Here is a 12,913-nt window from a genome sequence, read left to right on the forward strand (position 1 = left end):
GTTATGTTTTATATATATCTTTTATTCTTCCATTTTGGCTGTTCTTATTCCCTACATTTGAAAACTCTCATTTATTTATTATTATTATTTTTAAAGATTTTATTTATTTATTTGACAGAGAGAGACAGAGACAGAGAGCACAAGCAGGGAGCGTAACAGAGGGAGAGGGAGAAGCAGGCTCTCTGCTGAGCAGGGAGCCTGATGTGGGGCTCGATCCCAGGACCCTGGGATCATGACCTGAGCTGAAGGCAGCCGCTTAACCAACTGAGCCATCCAGGCACCCGATTTTTATGTTTAAAATATAATATTTAATATTTTAGCTATACAAAAGCTAAAAAGGATAACAATACAAACATCCACACCTCGCCTGAGAAATAAAACGTTACCATACTGTTTAAGTGTCTCGTGTTCACCTATTCCACATATTAATTCTCCTTCTGCTACCTCAGACATAATTATACCTCTGAATTTACTCTTTTTTATTCTTGGGCATTTAAAAATATTTTGCTGCATTTCTGTGGATTCCTAAATAGCATTTACCAATACTTGCACGTGTTTTTAATATTTCTGGAAGAGGTTTCATACTGTGTATCTCCTTTTGTAATTTGCTTTTAATTTTTAATTTTTTTAATGTTTGTTTTTAATTTATTAATTTGAGAGAGTGAGCAAGCGAGAGAAGGAGGTAGTAGGGGGAGAGGCAGAAGCAGACTTCCCGCTCCGAAAGGAGCCCGAGTAAGGGATCATGACCTGAGCCAAAGGCAGGTGTTTAATCGACTGAGGTATTAATTACAGGTGGCCCTGTAATTTCCTTTTTAAAAACTCTATTTGTGAGATTTATTCTTTAACTTATTTTCATTGTATTTGCTGTTTCAGCGTTTAATTTTCCTCTGCTTGCTTACCCATTCTCTTATTGACAGGCATATTATTTTTTATTTTTTCTATTATAAACAATGCTTCCATAAAAATTCTTGTATTTGTCTCCTTGTGCACCTGTTTATTTATGTTAGTTACCTACTTAATACAAATCTGAGCTGGGATAAGAAGTGTGGGTCAGAATATAAATCAGTATACCAACTCTTTTCATCAACAAAACCTTATCTCAAAAAAAGTGTCAGCTCACCTGAAGAGTGCTTAATGACACTTTTGATTTAAATACTTGGACAAGCTCTTCATTTTATTGTGGGCCAGTAACAATGAGTTTGAGAATGTGGACCACTTTCAGTGAAATTGTTGGGTCATAGGCACATCTTCAACTTCACTGCAAACTGTTTTCCCAAATCATTATACCAATTTACACAGCTCTCAAAAGTGCATAAAAATTCCCATTGCTTTATGTCACTGCCAACATGTGGTATTATCAGACCTTTTAATTTTGCCAATCTGGTGGGAGATGGTTGCTCATTGTGGTTATATTTTGTCTCTCTCAGATTGCTAGTGATTAGAACATCTTACCATTTAAATTTCTTAAGAATTATTTTTTATTGAGATATAACTGATATAAACATTGTATTAGTTTTAGGGGTACAGCTTAAAGATTTGATATATGTGTATATTTTTGTCTTTCTCTGTCTGATTTGCTTCACTTACCATAAGGTCCCCAAGTTTTATCCATGTTGTGGCAAATGGTTGCCATTTTTAAAAATTGGTTTTTAGGTTTTTCTTTTTTAAAGATTTAATTTTTAAGAAATCTCTATCCTGACATGGGGCTTGAACTTACAACCCTGAGATCAAGAATCACTTGCTCCACTGACTGAATCAGCCAGGTGTTATAGTTTGTTTTTTTTTAAATCACTGAACTTTTCTGAACTGTTGCTACTGATCTTCAATTATTTTGTGCATTTGCTAAGTTTTTTTATTCGATGTTACACAGGTGGACCATGTTGCCTTACTGCTTTTTATTTATTATTATTATTGTTATTATTATTTTTTTTGGTGGTAGTATTTTTATATATTTTTTTTAATTTTTGTTTTATTTCAAACCCAGTATAGTTAACATGGTGTCATATTAGTTTCAGGTGTACAATATAGTGATTCAAAAATTCCATACATTTGGGACGCCTGGGTGGCTCAGTTGGTTGGACGACTGCCTTCGGCTCAGGTCATGATCCTGGAGTCCCGGGATCGAGTCCCGCATCAGACTCCCAGCTCCATGGGGAGTCTGCTTCTCTCTCTGACCTTCTCCTCGTTCATGTTCTCTCTCACTGTCTCTCTCTCAAGTAAATAAATAAAATATTTAAAAAAAAATTCCATACATTTCTCGGTGCTCATCATGATAAATGTACTCTTAATTCCCTTCACCTATTTCACCCATTCCCCTTACCCACCTCCCCTCTGGTAACCATCTATTCGCTCTCTATAGCTGAGGGTTTGGTTTTTTTTTTTGGTTTGTCTCTCTTTTTTTCCTCTTTGTTTGTTTGTTTTGTTTTTTAAATTCCACAATGAGTGAAATCATATGGTATTTGTCTTTCTCTGCCTTTTTTCACTTAGCACTAAACTCTCTAGATCCATCCATGTTGTTGCAAATGACAAGATTTCATTCTTTTTTTATGGCTGAGTAATACTGCACTGTACGTAAATCACATCTTCTTGTCCATATATCAGTGGATAAGAAGAGGTGGATACGAATTGGATAGGCAGATCCCACTGGGGCTGCTTCCATATTTTGGCTCCTGTATGTAATTCTGCAATAAACGTAGGGGTGCACATGTCTTTTCAAATTAGTTTTTTTGTATTCTTTGAATAAATACCCAGAAGTAGAATTACTAGATCACATGATCATTCTATTTTTCATTCGTTACTCTCTTTCACAGTGGCTATACCAGTTTCCTTAGGGCTTTCTAAATCTCCTCCTTCTCTCCCTTTCCCCATTTCGGATCCTTCCAGGCTTGCCTGCGGAATGTTGTTATTGATGCTCCTGTGATTGCCTCTCCTCCAGCTGGCCACTCCCAATGTCCCTTCATCTTGGGTCCCCAGGCAAATACTCTTCTTTCTCTGGGTTCCACTCACCCTGGCAGGCCACCCTTCTAGGAAGATTCCTTCAATTTTAACTTCTTCTTCTTCTTCTTTTTTTTTTTTTTAAGGAAAATACCTAATCTTTATTTAAAAAAAATTTTTTTTAAGATTTTATTTATTTGACACCGAGAAAGAGATCACAACTAGACAGAGAAGGGGAAACATGCTCCCCGCTGAGCAGAGAGCCTGATGTGGGGCTCGATCCCAGGACCCTGAGACCATGACCTGAGCCAAAGGCAGAGGCCCAACCCTCTGAGCCACCCAGGCGCCCCTTAAATTCCTAATTTTAAGTGGTTAGTATTTTCACCTTGTTCAAAATTCTTAAAGTATTAAAGAGTACAACTGATAAATCTCTCTCTTACTCACTGTCATCAGTTTCCTTCCACACAGCCAATATTAGCAATGTCCTCTCCATTTATGTAGAGATAACTTATACATGTACAGGCAAATAGTGTAGATCTCTCTGCCTTTTCTTAACTCAAACGGTAGGGCACTATTTACATGGGTTCTGACTTTAGGTTCAGTTATCTGCCTCCTCTTTTGGAGCAGGAATAATTAATTCGGTGGGTACCATTCTCTACTTGGCTGCTGAGGTTCTTATACCTTTTTCAAGCTGAATCCAACCTCTGGTTTCTCTGGCTTCCAGATTCTGGTGCATACATCAAGCTTTGCATGTCTCCTCAAAGCCCTTCTCATTAGTTTGAGGTAAAGAAACTCTGCACCCCCTCTGCCTATTCTCCCCCAAATCCTCCCCTCAAATTGAGTGAGTCTACAATCTCTCAAGCCTTTCATATCACTGACCAGGCTGAAGGGTCTTGAGAGAGGGGCCAAGAATTGCATAACTGGTGACATAGTACTTCTTTGCAAACTTGCCACTTGGATGTCTGTTTCATAATTTACTTGCTGCTATTCAGTTTGTCTTAGGATCTCACTCAAAAACTGCCGTGTAGGGGGTGCCTGGGTTGTTCAGTGGTTAGCATCTGTGTTCAGCTCAGGTCATGATCCCGGAGTCCCGGTTTTCAATCCGCACATCGGGCTCCTTGCTCTGTTAGCCTCCTTCTCCCTCTCCCTCTGCCTGCTGCACCCCTGCTGTGCTCTCTCTGTCAAATAAATAAATAAAATCTTTAAAAAAAATAGCAATTTAATATTCATTACAGTAAAATTTGGTTAAATGCTTCAAGAGCTAATGTGTAGGGTATACGCAATTAAGTAATGGCACCTCACAAAGGAGAAAGATGGCTGTGTTTGAGGTGTTTGGGAGGCAAAGGAGAGGCAGGGATCAGCACAAGAGACAAGAGGTGGAAATTGTGCACAGGCTGATAGGAAGATGACATTGCTCTCCGCAAAGTGACAGGAACTTTTGGTGTTTTCTCTGTTTCCCAGGAAGCAGCATGGGGGTGGAGAAGTATAAATAGGCTTCAGAGTAAGGAAAACCTCAAATCTCATAGTTGCCCTTTACCGATGGTATAATTTCGGGCAAGTTGCTTAGCTTTTCTCAATCCACTTCCTCCTCTGAAAAAAGTTTTATAATACTTAATAGGGTGGTTGTATAAATTCAGCGAAATAACATATGAAAATCATCTATTCCACCGCTTTACACAGAATGGATGGGAAAACAACAAAATAACTCTTTCCTTATGTTGTTTTCTTGCTAGCACCCGCACCTTTGGGATATCCACATTTCCTGTTCTTTCCTCCAGCACAGCTACCTAGAGTCACAGTACACATTTTACATATGTGCAGGATTTTTCACATCCACTTACGTCCTACTCAGGCAGAGCTAGGACTGCCTCCTGCTTCTACTGATGAGATCCACTCACCAGGCAGTTATCGAGCACCTAGGTGTCCTAGTTACTGACTTAGGCCCTACTGGAGTACAGAGAGACGGAAGGGTCTTCATGATACTTTAAGATGAGAAACTGCCTCTGGATAAACAGCTATCGGAGTTGTTCAGGAGGTGGAGGAAAGTGATGGGCAGAGAGCCGGTGAGAAGTGAGCACCTAGCGGAGGGTGGCAATATTTGCAGAAGGCAGGTCATTTAAGCTAAGTCCCGACACACGATAGAATTCACCATGCGGAGACTGGGGGAAGAGGATCAAGATATGTTGATCACAGAGCGTCTCTCAAGGCACCGTTCTGTCGATGCCTATACCTAACGGGAGGAAACTCCGTTTTACTTGCTCCTGAATCTTTAGCCATTAGGTACTGCATGCTGAACGGAACTGTAACTCTCGCGAATGAAACCGCCACAGTTGACAGCCGTGGGTAACTGCAGCAGCCGCAGAGCTGCGAGGACTCTGAAACTGACTGGGGTAAAGATTTCCTTGGACGACAACTGGTGAAACATCGTAAACTCTGAGAAGCAGCAATTTCGACTTCTGAGTTCACCTTGGTCAACCCCAACCTTGTTTTTTTTTTTTTTTTTTTTCTTTTTTGGCCGGGTACGAATTGCAAAGCCAGAAGGCCCAATTAGCGTCGGAAGAAGGAGGGCAGGCAGCGGGGTGGGGGTGGGGGGGAGGTCTCCGCTGCGGATCTACTCTGGCTCCTCCCGAGTCCTGCAAGGCACACATGCGCCACACTAAACATGGCGCTTCCGAGTGACCTTTCTTCGTTTTAGCTCTCTCTCAGCCTTTTAGCCACACTCAACATGGCCCTAACCGAAGGTTGTACTCCTGTAGAATCGTCTGGGGACAGTTCTCGCGAGGTTTGCCGGCGCCCCGACTGCTCCCGCCCTGCCTCGCGCGGCCGCCACTGCCACTGCCGCCGGCGCCGCTCCTCCTCCGTGTCAGTTGTTGGGCTGTAATGGCGACTGGGCCGCCGCTGCCGAAGTGACTCCCGGGCGGGGGAGCGGGGGCCGGACCTGCGCCAGAGGGAACTGCAGAGAGCCGCAGCTCAGGGGGAGGCTTGCTGTGGGGGAGGGGAGGCAGCCTTTCCGCCTCTCCTTCCTTCTCTGCAGCCCGGCGGATCCCGGGAACCGGTGCGAGGCGGGCACCCGGTGCGTCCCCGGAGCGGGGAGGCCAGGCCCGGCAGCCCTGGGGCCGGTCGGCGCGGCATCACTGCACCCTCCGCCAGGCCCCGCGGGATGCACCGTGGGAGCCGAGGGCGGAGGCGACTCTCTCAGGTGAGCCGCGGGAGGACGTGGCTGGGACCGCGGACGCTCGCTTAGCCTCTGCTGTCTCTGTCCGCGGTCCCGGGTCCCCGGTGGCGGCGAGAGAGGCAGGGTGGGGCGCCGGGAGCCCTGGCCCAGCCTGTCGTCCCCCTCGGGGAACCTCCCTAGGTCCTGAGCCTTTGCGGGGAGGGCCGTCCTGAGACCTGGATTTCAGGTCCCACCGGTGTCTGCCGAAGATGGATTTCCTTCCTTAACCAGCCCGGGCTCTCCCCGCTCCCCGCCCCTCCTCTCGTCTGCGAAAGATTAAGGTACCTCTCGCCTTTGGTCTCCGGAGAAGTGCTCCTTCTTCACTTGCGGATCAGGCATATTTTAGGAAATTCCGGGCAAGTGGCTCCAGTGGGAAGGATGACTGGTTTCTGTTCCTTTTTGGTGAGGATAAACATTCTCAAGTATAGGGCAAACTTTGGTGTGCTCCAGTCAAGCAGCTGCTCAATGTAGTCTACCGATTTATTCACAAATGATTTAGTGGGGGATTTAAAAAAGCTTTACGCTTTGAAAGTTGTCAGTGTTTTCCTCGCCTTCTTTTTAAAATGTATTTACCAACATGGTAAATAATATTTAGCTAATGTCACAAATACGGTTTGGAATTTCGCTGGATTTGTAGTTTTCAGGAAGTTGCATATAGGCATACGGTTTTAAATGTGGTTTTAGTGTAGCAGCAAATCTTCCATAAAGGAAAAGATCCTTCATAAAGGACAGGGTGTCAGGAGTAGTAGTCAGTATCCATGCACTCCACCTGATTGTTTTGATTGTTTTGTTTTGTTTTGATGGTGATCCTTGTTTTGAATTTGGAAAAGTCGTTAATGGTTATGTTGCCATGTTAACGATGCCTCCTCCTGTCTTGTATTTGACGGTTTTAAAGGAAAGGCTATCTTAGGCCAACCTAGCAACAGCTTGAAACGATTTGTAAAAGCAATGGTAAGATCCTGAAAGCTGCTCTCCACTTTAAACATTTCTTAGTTTAAAATACTGTTTTTAAATAAAGCTGTGCTATTAATAACATGAGATTGTGACGTTGGGGGATTGGTTGTTAGACCAATGGTAGAAGTTGCTTCAAACCCATGGATGTGTAATATGAATTAGTTGTGGTGTGCAAATTTGGCGAACAGTGTAATAAAGTAGATGTGAAGCACTAAAGCCTCATTGCATTGAATTTAAGATGGCTTGATCAGAAGATAAACATCAAGCTAAAGTACCTTGTGTGTGTGGATAAATACATGTACCTCATTTTTTCATAGTAGCAGGACTTTGTAATGTGTTTTGGTAATGTGTGTTTTGTAATGTGTGTTTGTAATGATGGTGAGGTCTAATAACTAAACAATTTCATACATATGGGAGATGATTTCTCTAATTCTCTGAGACAGATTATTATGTAAGAGTGTTACTACTTAAACAGTCAACCTGTGGGGTAATCAGTTTATGAATTACGAAGTTGTGAATTTTTTTTAATGCTTTTGATTGCCAGTCTTTTGCCCATTTTATAACACTTCTTTTATATCATGGACAGAAGAAAGGAGGTGGAATCCCTGCCTAACCAATTTTATTTGTTAAATTGCTGTGTTATAGTGGCAGCAAAAAAGAAGCATCAGGTTAAATTAACTGACATTTTTTGGTGTATCGCCACATACGGTATTTTATTTAGTCTTTATAGCAGTGCGAGGTAGGTTTGGCAAATATTTTCTTTTGCAGTTGTGGAAATTGACATGCAAGGAAGTTCATTTACATGAATGATGCTCTTATTTCTGCAGATCTAGAATTGTTTATTTTTATTTAGGTATAATTGACACATTAGTTTTTAGGTGTACAGTGTAATGGTTCTGTGTATATGTATTGTGAAATGATCAACACAATTCTAGTTAACATTGTAGAATTAGTTTTATTTATTTATTTATCTAAAGATTTTATTTATTTATTTGACAGACAGATCAGAAGTAGGCAGAGAGAGAGGAGGAAGCAGGCTCCCCGCTGAGCAGAGAGCCAGATGTGGGGCTCGACCCAGGACCCCAGGATCATGACCTGAGCCGAAAGCAGAGGCTTTAACCCACTGAGCCACCTAGGCGCCCCAAATTAGTTTTATTTTTAAATTGAATATTAATAGAGATACTTCTGGACCATGGATTTTTAAAATCTAAAAAAAAAATTCTATTTTTGCTCCTTTTGACGTGCCACTAACTCCTTTATGCTAATGATTGTTGTTCTTTAAAAACAATACTTTGAATACTTTTTGTTAATTATGAGCAAGTCATGAATTATTATAGTAGATGGCTTTACGGCTATATGTACTTTTTGCTTGAACGGTGTTCTTAAGAAATTGTGGTTGATCTGTGGTCTCTCATTTTGTTTGGATACTCTTAGTTCTGTCATTTTTGGTAATTAAAATCAAAATCATTTATACCCTTGGTTATGAAAAACCAGTATTTGGTCCACATGGTAGCATAACTGAAGAGTAGTAGCATCTTGGTGATTTTATTGTAGAACTGATGATTTAAAAAGTTAACTTGCCATCTACACTTGTGATTGCTCTTTTTTGCAGCAGGGGACAAGTTGGGAAATAATTTTCTTTATTGACATTTTCTTTCCATCTCAGACAGTTTCTAGTGTCACAGATAGTCCAAAACACAATCAAAAGATTGAATAGCATTTTTTTCTCTGCCCTAATAGATTTTTGTTTATTATTATCACAGGTATAACTTTACATTTACTAGTGATTATTTTGGTTGATTATTTGCCATCCTCATTTAATCTGTAAGTTCCACGATGGCAGAGATCCTCTGTTAACCATTGTGTGCCCAGTGGCTAGCATATAGCAAACTAATCAGTAAGTATTAGTTGAATAAATTGACTAAAGAGTGGTCTTGGCATAGTATTTAGAAAACAAAACGAAACACTAGGTCATGTTCCTAGGCACCACATCAACTCTTATTAAGCATATACTCCAGAGGTATGTTCCAGTTGGCTAGGTAGCAGGGAATGAAAGCCTGCGATTAAAAAGCCACAGGTGGACCCTGAAAACTTTATTGGATATTTTAATGATTTGTCTAGGTGTTCTGGCAATAGTTACTATAATTTAAAGAAAATAGAAGGTTTAAGACCCTGACCTAATTAGTACTATAATTATAGGCTATTAATAACTTGAAGTCACTTCTTAATTACAGCATTGGGAGTTTTAAGTCTTAAAGGCCATCTAGTCCAATTCCCATGTTTTACACATAAGTGAACAGTATTATATAGGGGAAATATCTCACCCAAAGTGGTTTCATAACTGAAGAATTCACTGTAGAAGACTGCTAAGTCTTCACTTGTTTAATGTCAGATTGTTATAATGAAATCAGACCATGATTGTGACCAACTGAGCAATCCATTCATTCTACATCAGAGTGAAAACTCAAAGTAGACCTCTCCATGAATCAAAAATATTAATTTATATTAATATTGAGAGACCTCAACCCTCTCCTCTGTTACTGGGACTATAAATTGGTACAACTAGGACAATATTGTGGAAGGAAATTTGGAGTTACTTATCAGAATTAAAAGGGCACACATTTCATCATTTCGTTTTTTGGAATTTATCTTACAGAAATTTAAACACAAAGAACAAGAGCAAATCTATAAGAATGTTCATTTTAATGTTATTATAAGTGAATGCCAGTAGAATTTGTAAATAAAAAGTTTTCTAAATGTCCCATCTGGTAGGGGAATGGCTGAAATTATAGTATATTTATGCTGTGAAGTACTGTGCACTTATTAACAGGTTGAGGGGTAGCTCTTTTCATGAGAAGCAGCTGACCCTCTAATTGAGTGCAGGGACTGTGCAACTAAGTTTCTGGGTTCAGATCCCAGTTGTATCACTTATTAGATACAGCCATTAGCAAATTACTTAAACTCATCTATAAAGTGGATATAATTACAGTTCTCACCTGACAAGGCTGTTGTGAGAATTAAATGAGTTGCTATTTCAGGTGTAAGTAAGCATAGTAAGCACCAATACATGTTTAAGTGTTTGCAATTACTATTAGGTACTGACATAGAAGAATATTCATGATAAAATATTGAGTGAGTGGGGCACCTGGGTGGCTCAGTGGGTTAAGCCGCTGCCTTCGGCTCAGGTCATGATCTCAGGGTCCTGGGATTGAGTCCCACATCGGGCTCTCTGCTCAGCAGGGAGCCTGCTTCCTCCTCTCTCTCTGCCTGCCTCTCTGCCTACTTGTGATCTCTGTCTGTCAAATAAATAAATAAAATCTTAAAAAAAAAAAAATCACCAGCTTCCCAGGAAAACCCTTTAAACACAGAGGTCTCTCTTTTAAAAAAAAAAAATATATTGAGTGAGAAAAATAATTGCATAACACTGTGGAATATGATTTTGAAATAAACACATGGGCAAAGAAATTTAGTTTGATTTTATTACAACTTTTTGTGTGCATAGGAAAGAGTCTGTAAGGATAGATGTTTAACAATTAGCTGTGTTATTCCTGTAGGAGTGGATGATTTTCCTTTTTTTACTTTAGACACTTTTATATTGTTTATTAAAAGTCCCACTTTTATAATTTTTGAAACATCTTTTTCTAAAAAAGAAAACATTGAAACAGTTTCTTCAATTATATAGTCATATAAATACATTTTCGAATTTACTTGTTTTCAGAGATCTGTAGATTTCATCAACATGATATCACAGTGAGATTCTCTTTCAAAATCTTTTGGTGACGGAAGGTTAAACTTAAAAGTGTTTATTTCCTACTAGCTTTATGATCTTAAGTGTCATTTCTTCATTTGCAAAGTAAGTACATAGGCTAGATCAGTGTTCCTTAAACCCAGCATTCCCAAGCTATGCCATGAGGTGCCTTGGAGCACTGCAGTGAACTCACACAGGTACTGTGGAATATTTAAAAATATTCGAGGGAAACACAGTAATATTTGACAGCTGTGGGATATCTGTGTGATATTTGACATCTGTGGGACACACTGCTCAAACGATTAGTTTGAGGCATTGACTGTGAGATTGTGCTACATTTCTTCGAATGACAGGATGTCTTCAAAAAGCTGCGCTTGGGGGGCTGCTGTGATAAAAAGCAAGTACTGTGCAAAAGTCAGTGTGAATGGTAAATGAAAGTGGCAGTGTCCAAAGTGATTTCAAGGTTTGAGAAGCTGTGTAATGTATAGCTGGTGTACACATCCCATTAATAAGTCATTGTGGTTATATAGTAATAAAACATCCCTTTCAATTTATATGTATTTTTCAAACGGTTGCTAAGTTGTTAGAACACAAAGCCTTATTTGATTGTTATGTATCTAATAAATGGAACTGCTATCTATTTTTTTGGTGCTTGGGGGCACCATGAGAAACTTATTGAGACACTGGGAGCTCTGTGAACTGAAAAGGCATGGGAACCTCTCCAACTCTTTTGACTAGGACCCTCACAGTAAGAAATATATTTTTTAATAGGGTTATAATAGATATATATGTATATATCTTTTTATAAATGAATTTTACACTTTAGGGCATAAAAGTAATCCTGACTTGTGAACTGTGAGACACTTTTATAGACATATATTCCTTGAAATTAATTTGGCAGTGTGAGCATTCAGGATAAATAGATGGTGGGTAAGCAAAGTATAGGCTGGTATTTCTAGGACTCCCCCCGCATCCTTAACATTGTTCCTGGTCTTGTTCATTGTTGTTACTTAAGTAAAAGACTAGGGTCACCTATAGTCAGGTATAGCTTGTCAGGTATAGCTCGAGCTATACCTGACTATAGGTGACACTATAGAAGAATGAGCTATACCTGACTATATAGCCAAAATGTATATATATTGGCTGTCAGTAGGGAATATTATGTTCTTTGTGATCCTCACCTGCCACTTATGTTCCAGAGGCCAAACTGGGACCAAACGTTACACAGTTTTCTTCTGGATTTCTTTGATTACAGTAGTTCAGCCTTGCATTTGTAAAAGTAGTTGTTGGGGGTTTTTGTATTTTATTTTATTTTTTTTAAGATTGTATTTATTTGACAGAAAGTGAGAGGGAACACAAGCAGGGGGAGTGGGAGAGGGAGAAGGAGGCTTCCTGCTGAGCAAGGAGGCCGATGGGGGGCTCGATCCCAGGACCCCGGGATCATGACCTAAGCCAAAGGCAGCCACTTAATGACTGAGCCACCCAGGTGCCCCTGGTTTTTGTATTTAAAATGTAAGGAGAAGTGAGGCTGAATTCTCAGGCCATTTGTGTTTGTGTATTATACTATATTATGCGAGTGTTGGTTATTCTGAGAATTTACTTGGAACAGGTAATAAATAGGTCTGACCTAGAGCTGGAATGTTTTCTTTTTTTCTAGCGTGGTCCCTACATTTGTCCATTTTATATTTAGACGAGATAGTATGACTATTGCAGGGTTGTCTTTTCTCATTCTTTTAGGCAACTGTGGTTGTTACATAGGATCTGATAGAGATGAGAGAACTGAATGTAGCAAAGGCATGGTAAACATTCTCTGGGAGAGCCAAAACAAAGTAATTTCTTTCATCTCTGTCTCCAGGACCAGACACATAGTAGGAGCCCAATAAATAGAGTCAAATCTATATAACTGAATGAGAGCCTGGTCAATAAATGTAAAGAGAGAATTTGCTGCTAGAAGATATTTGAAAATTTGCTATTTCATAAAATGTCATCTTGATCTTATTGGTGTGTATACCATAAGTATAGATCAGCATTTCTCAAACTTTCTGGTGTCCAGACCATTTCAT

General features: G+C 40.0%; 1 protein-coding gene across 6 annotated transcripts in view; it reads left to right on the top strand.

Annotated features, from left to right (window-relative positions):
* The first annotated feature begins 5,745 nt into the window (after nucleotides 1–5,745).
* The window catches only part of CEP350 (centrosomal protein 350), a 154,695-nt gene continuing 147,527 nt past the window's right edge, over nucleotides 5,746–12,913 (top strand). For 4 of the 6 annotated variants that reach the window (XM_059146956.1, XM_059146962.1, XM_059146961.1 and 1 more), the window contains exon 1: nucleotides 5,746–6,133. The gene's annotated coding sequence lies outside the window, so the exon portion shown is untranslated. Of the gene's footprint in view, nucleotides 6,134–6,162; nucleotides 6,430–12,913 lie in introns of those variants that run through there. The other 2 variants (XM_059146957.1, XM_059146960.1) reach the window with 2 other exon arrangements.

Source organism: Mustela lutreola, chromosome 14, assembly GCF_030435805.1.
Source record: "Mustela lutreola isolate mMusLut2 chromosome 14, mMusLut2.pri, whole genome shotgun sequence".
Taxonomy (NCBI): domain Eukaryota; kingdom Metazoa; phylum Chordata; class Mammalia; order Carnivora; family Mustelidae; genus Mustela; species Mustela lutreola.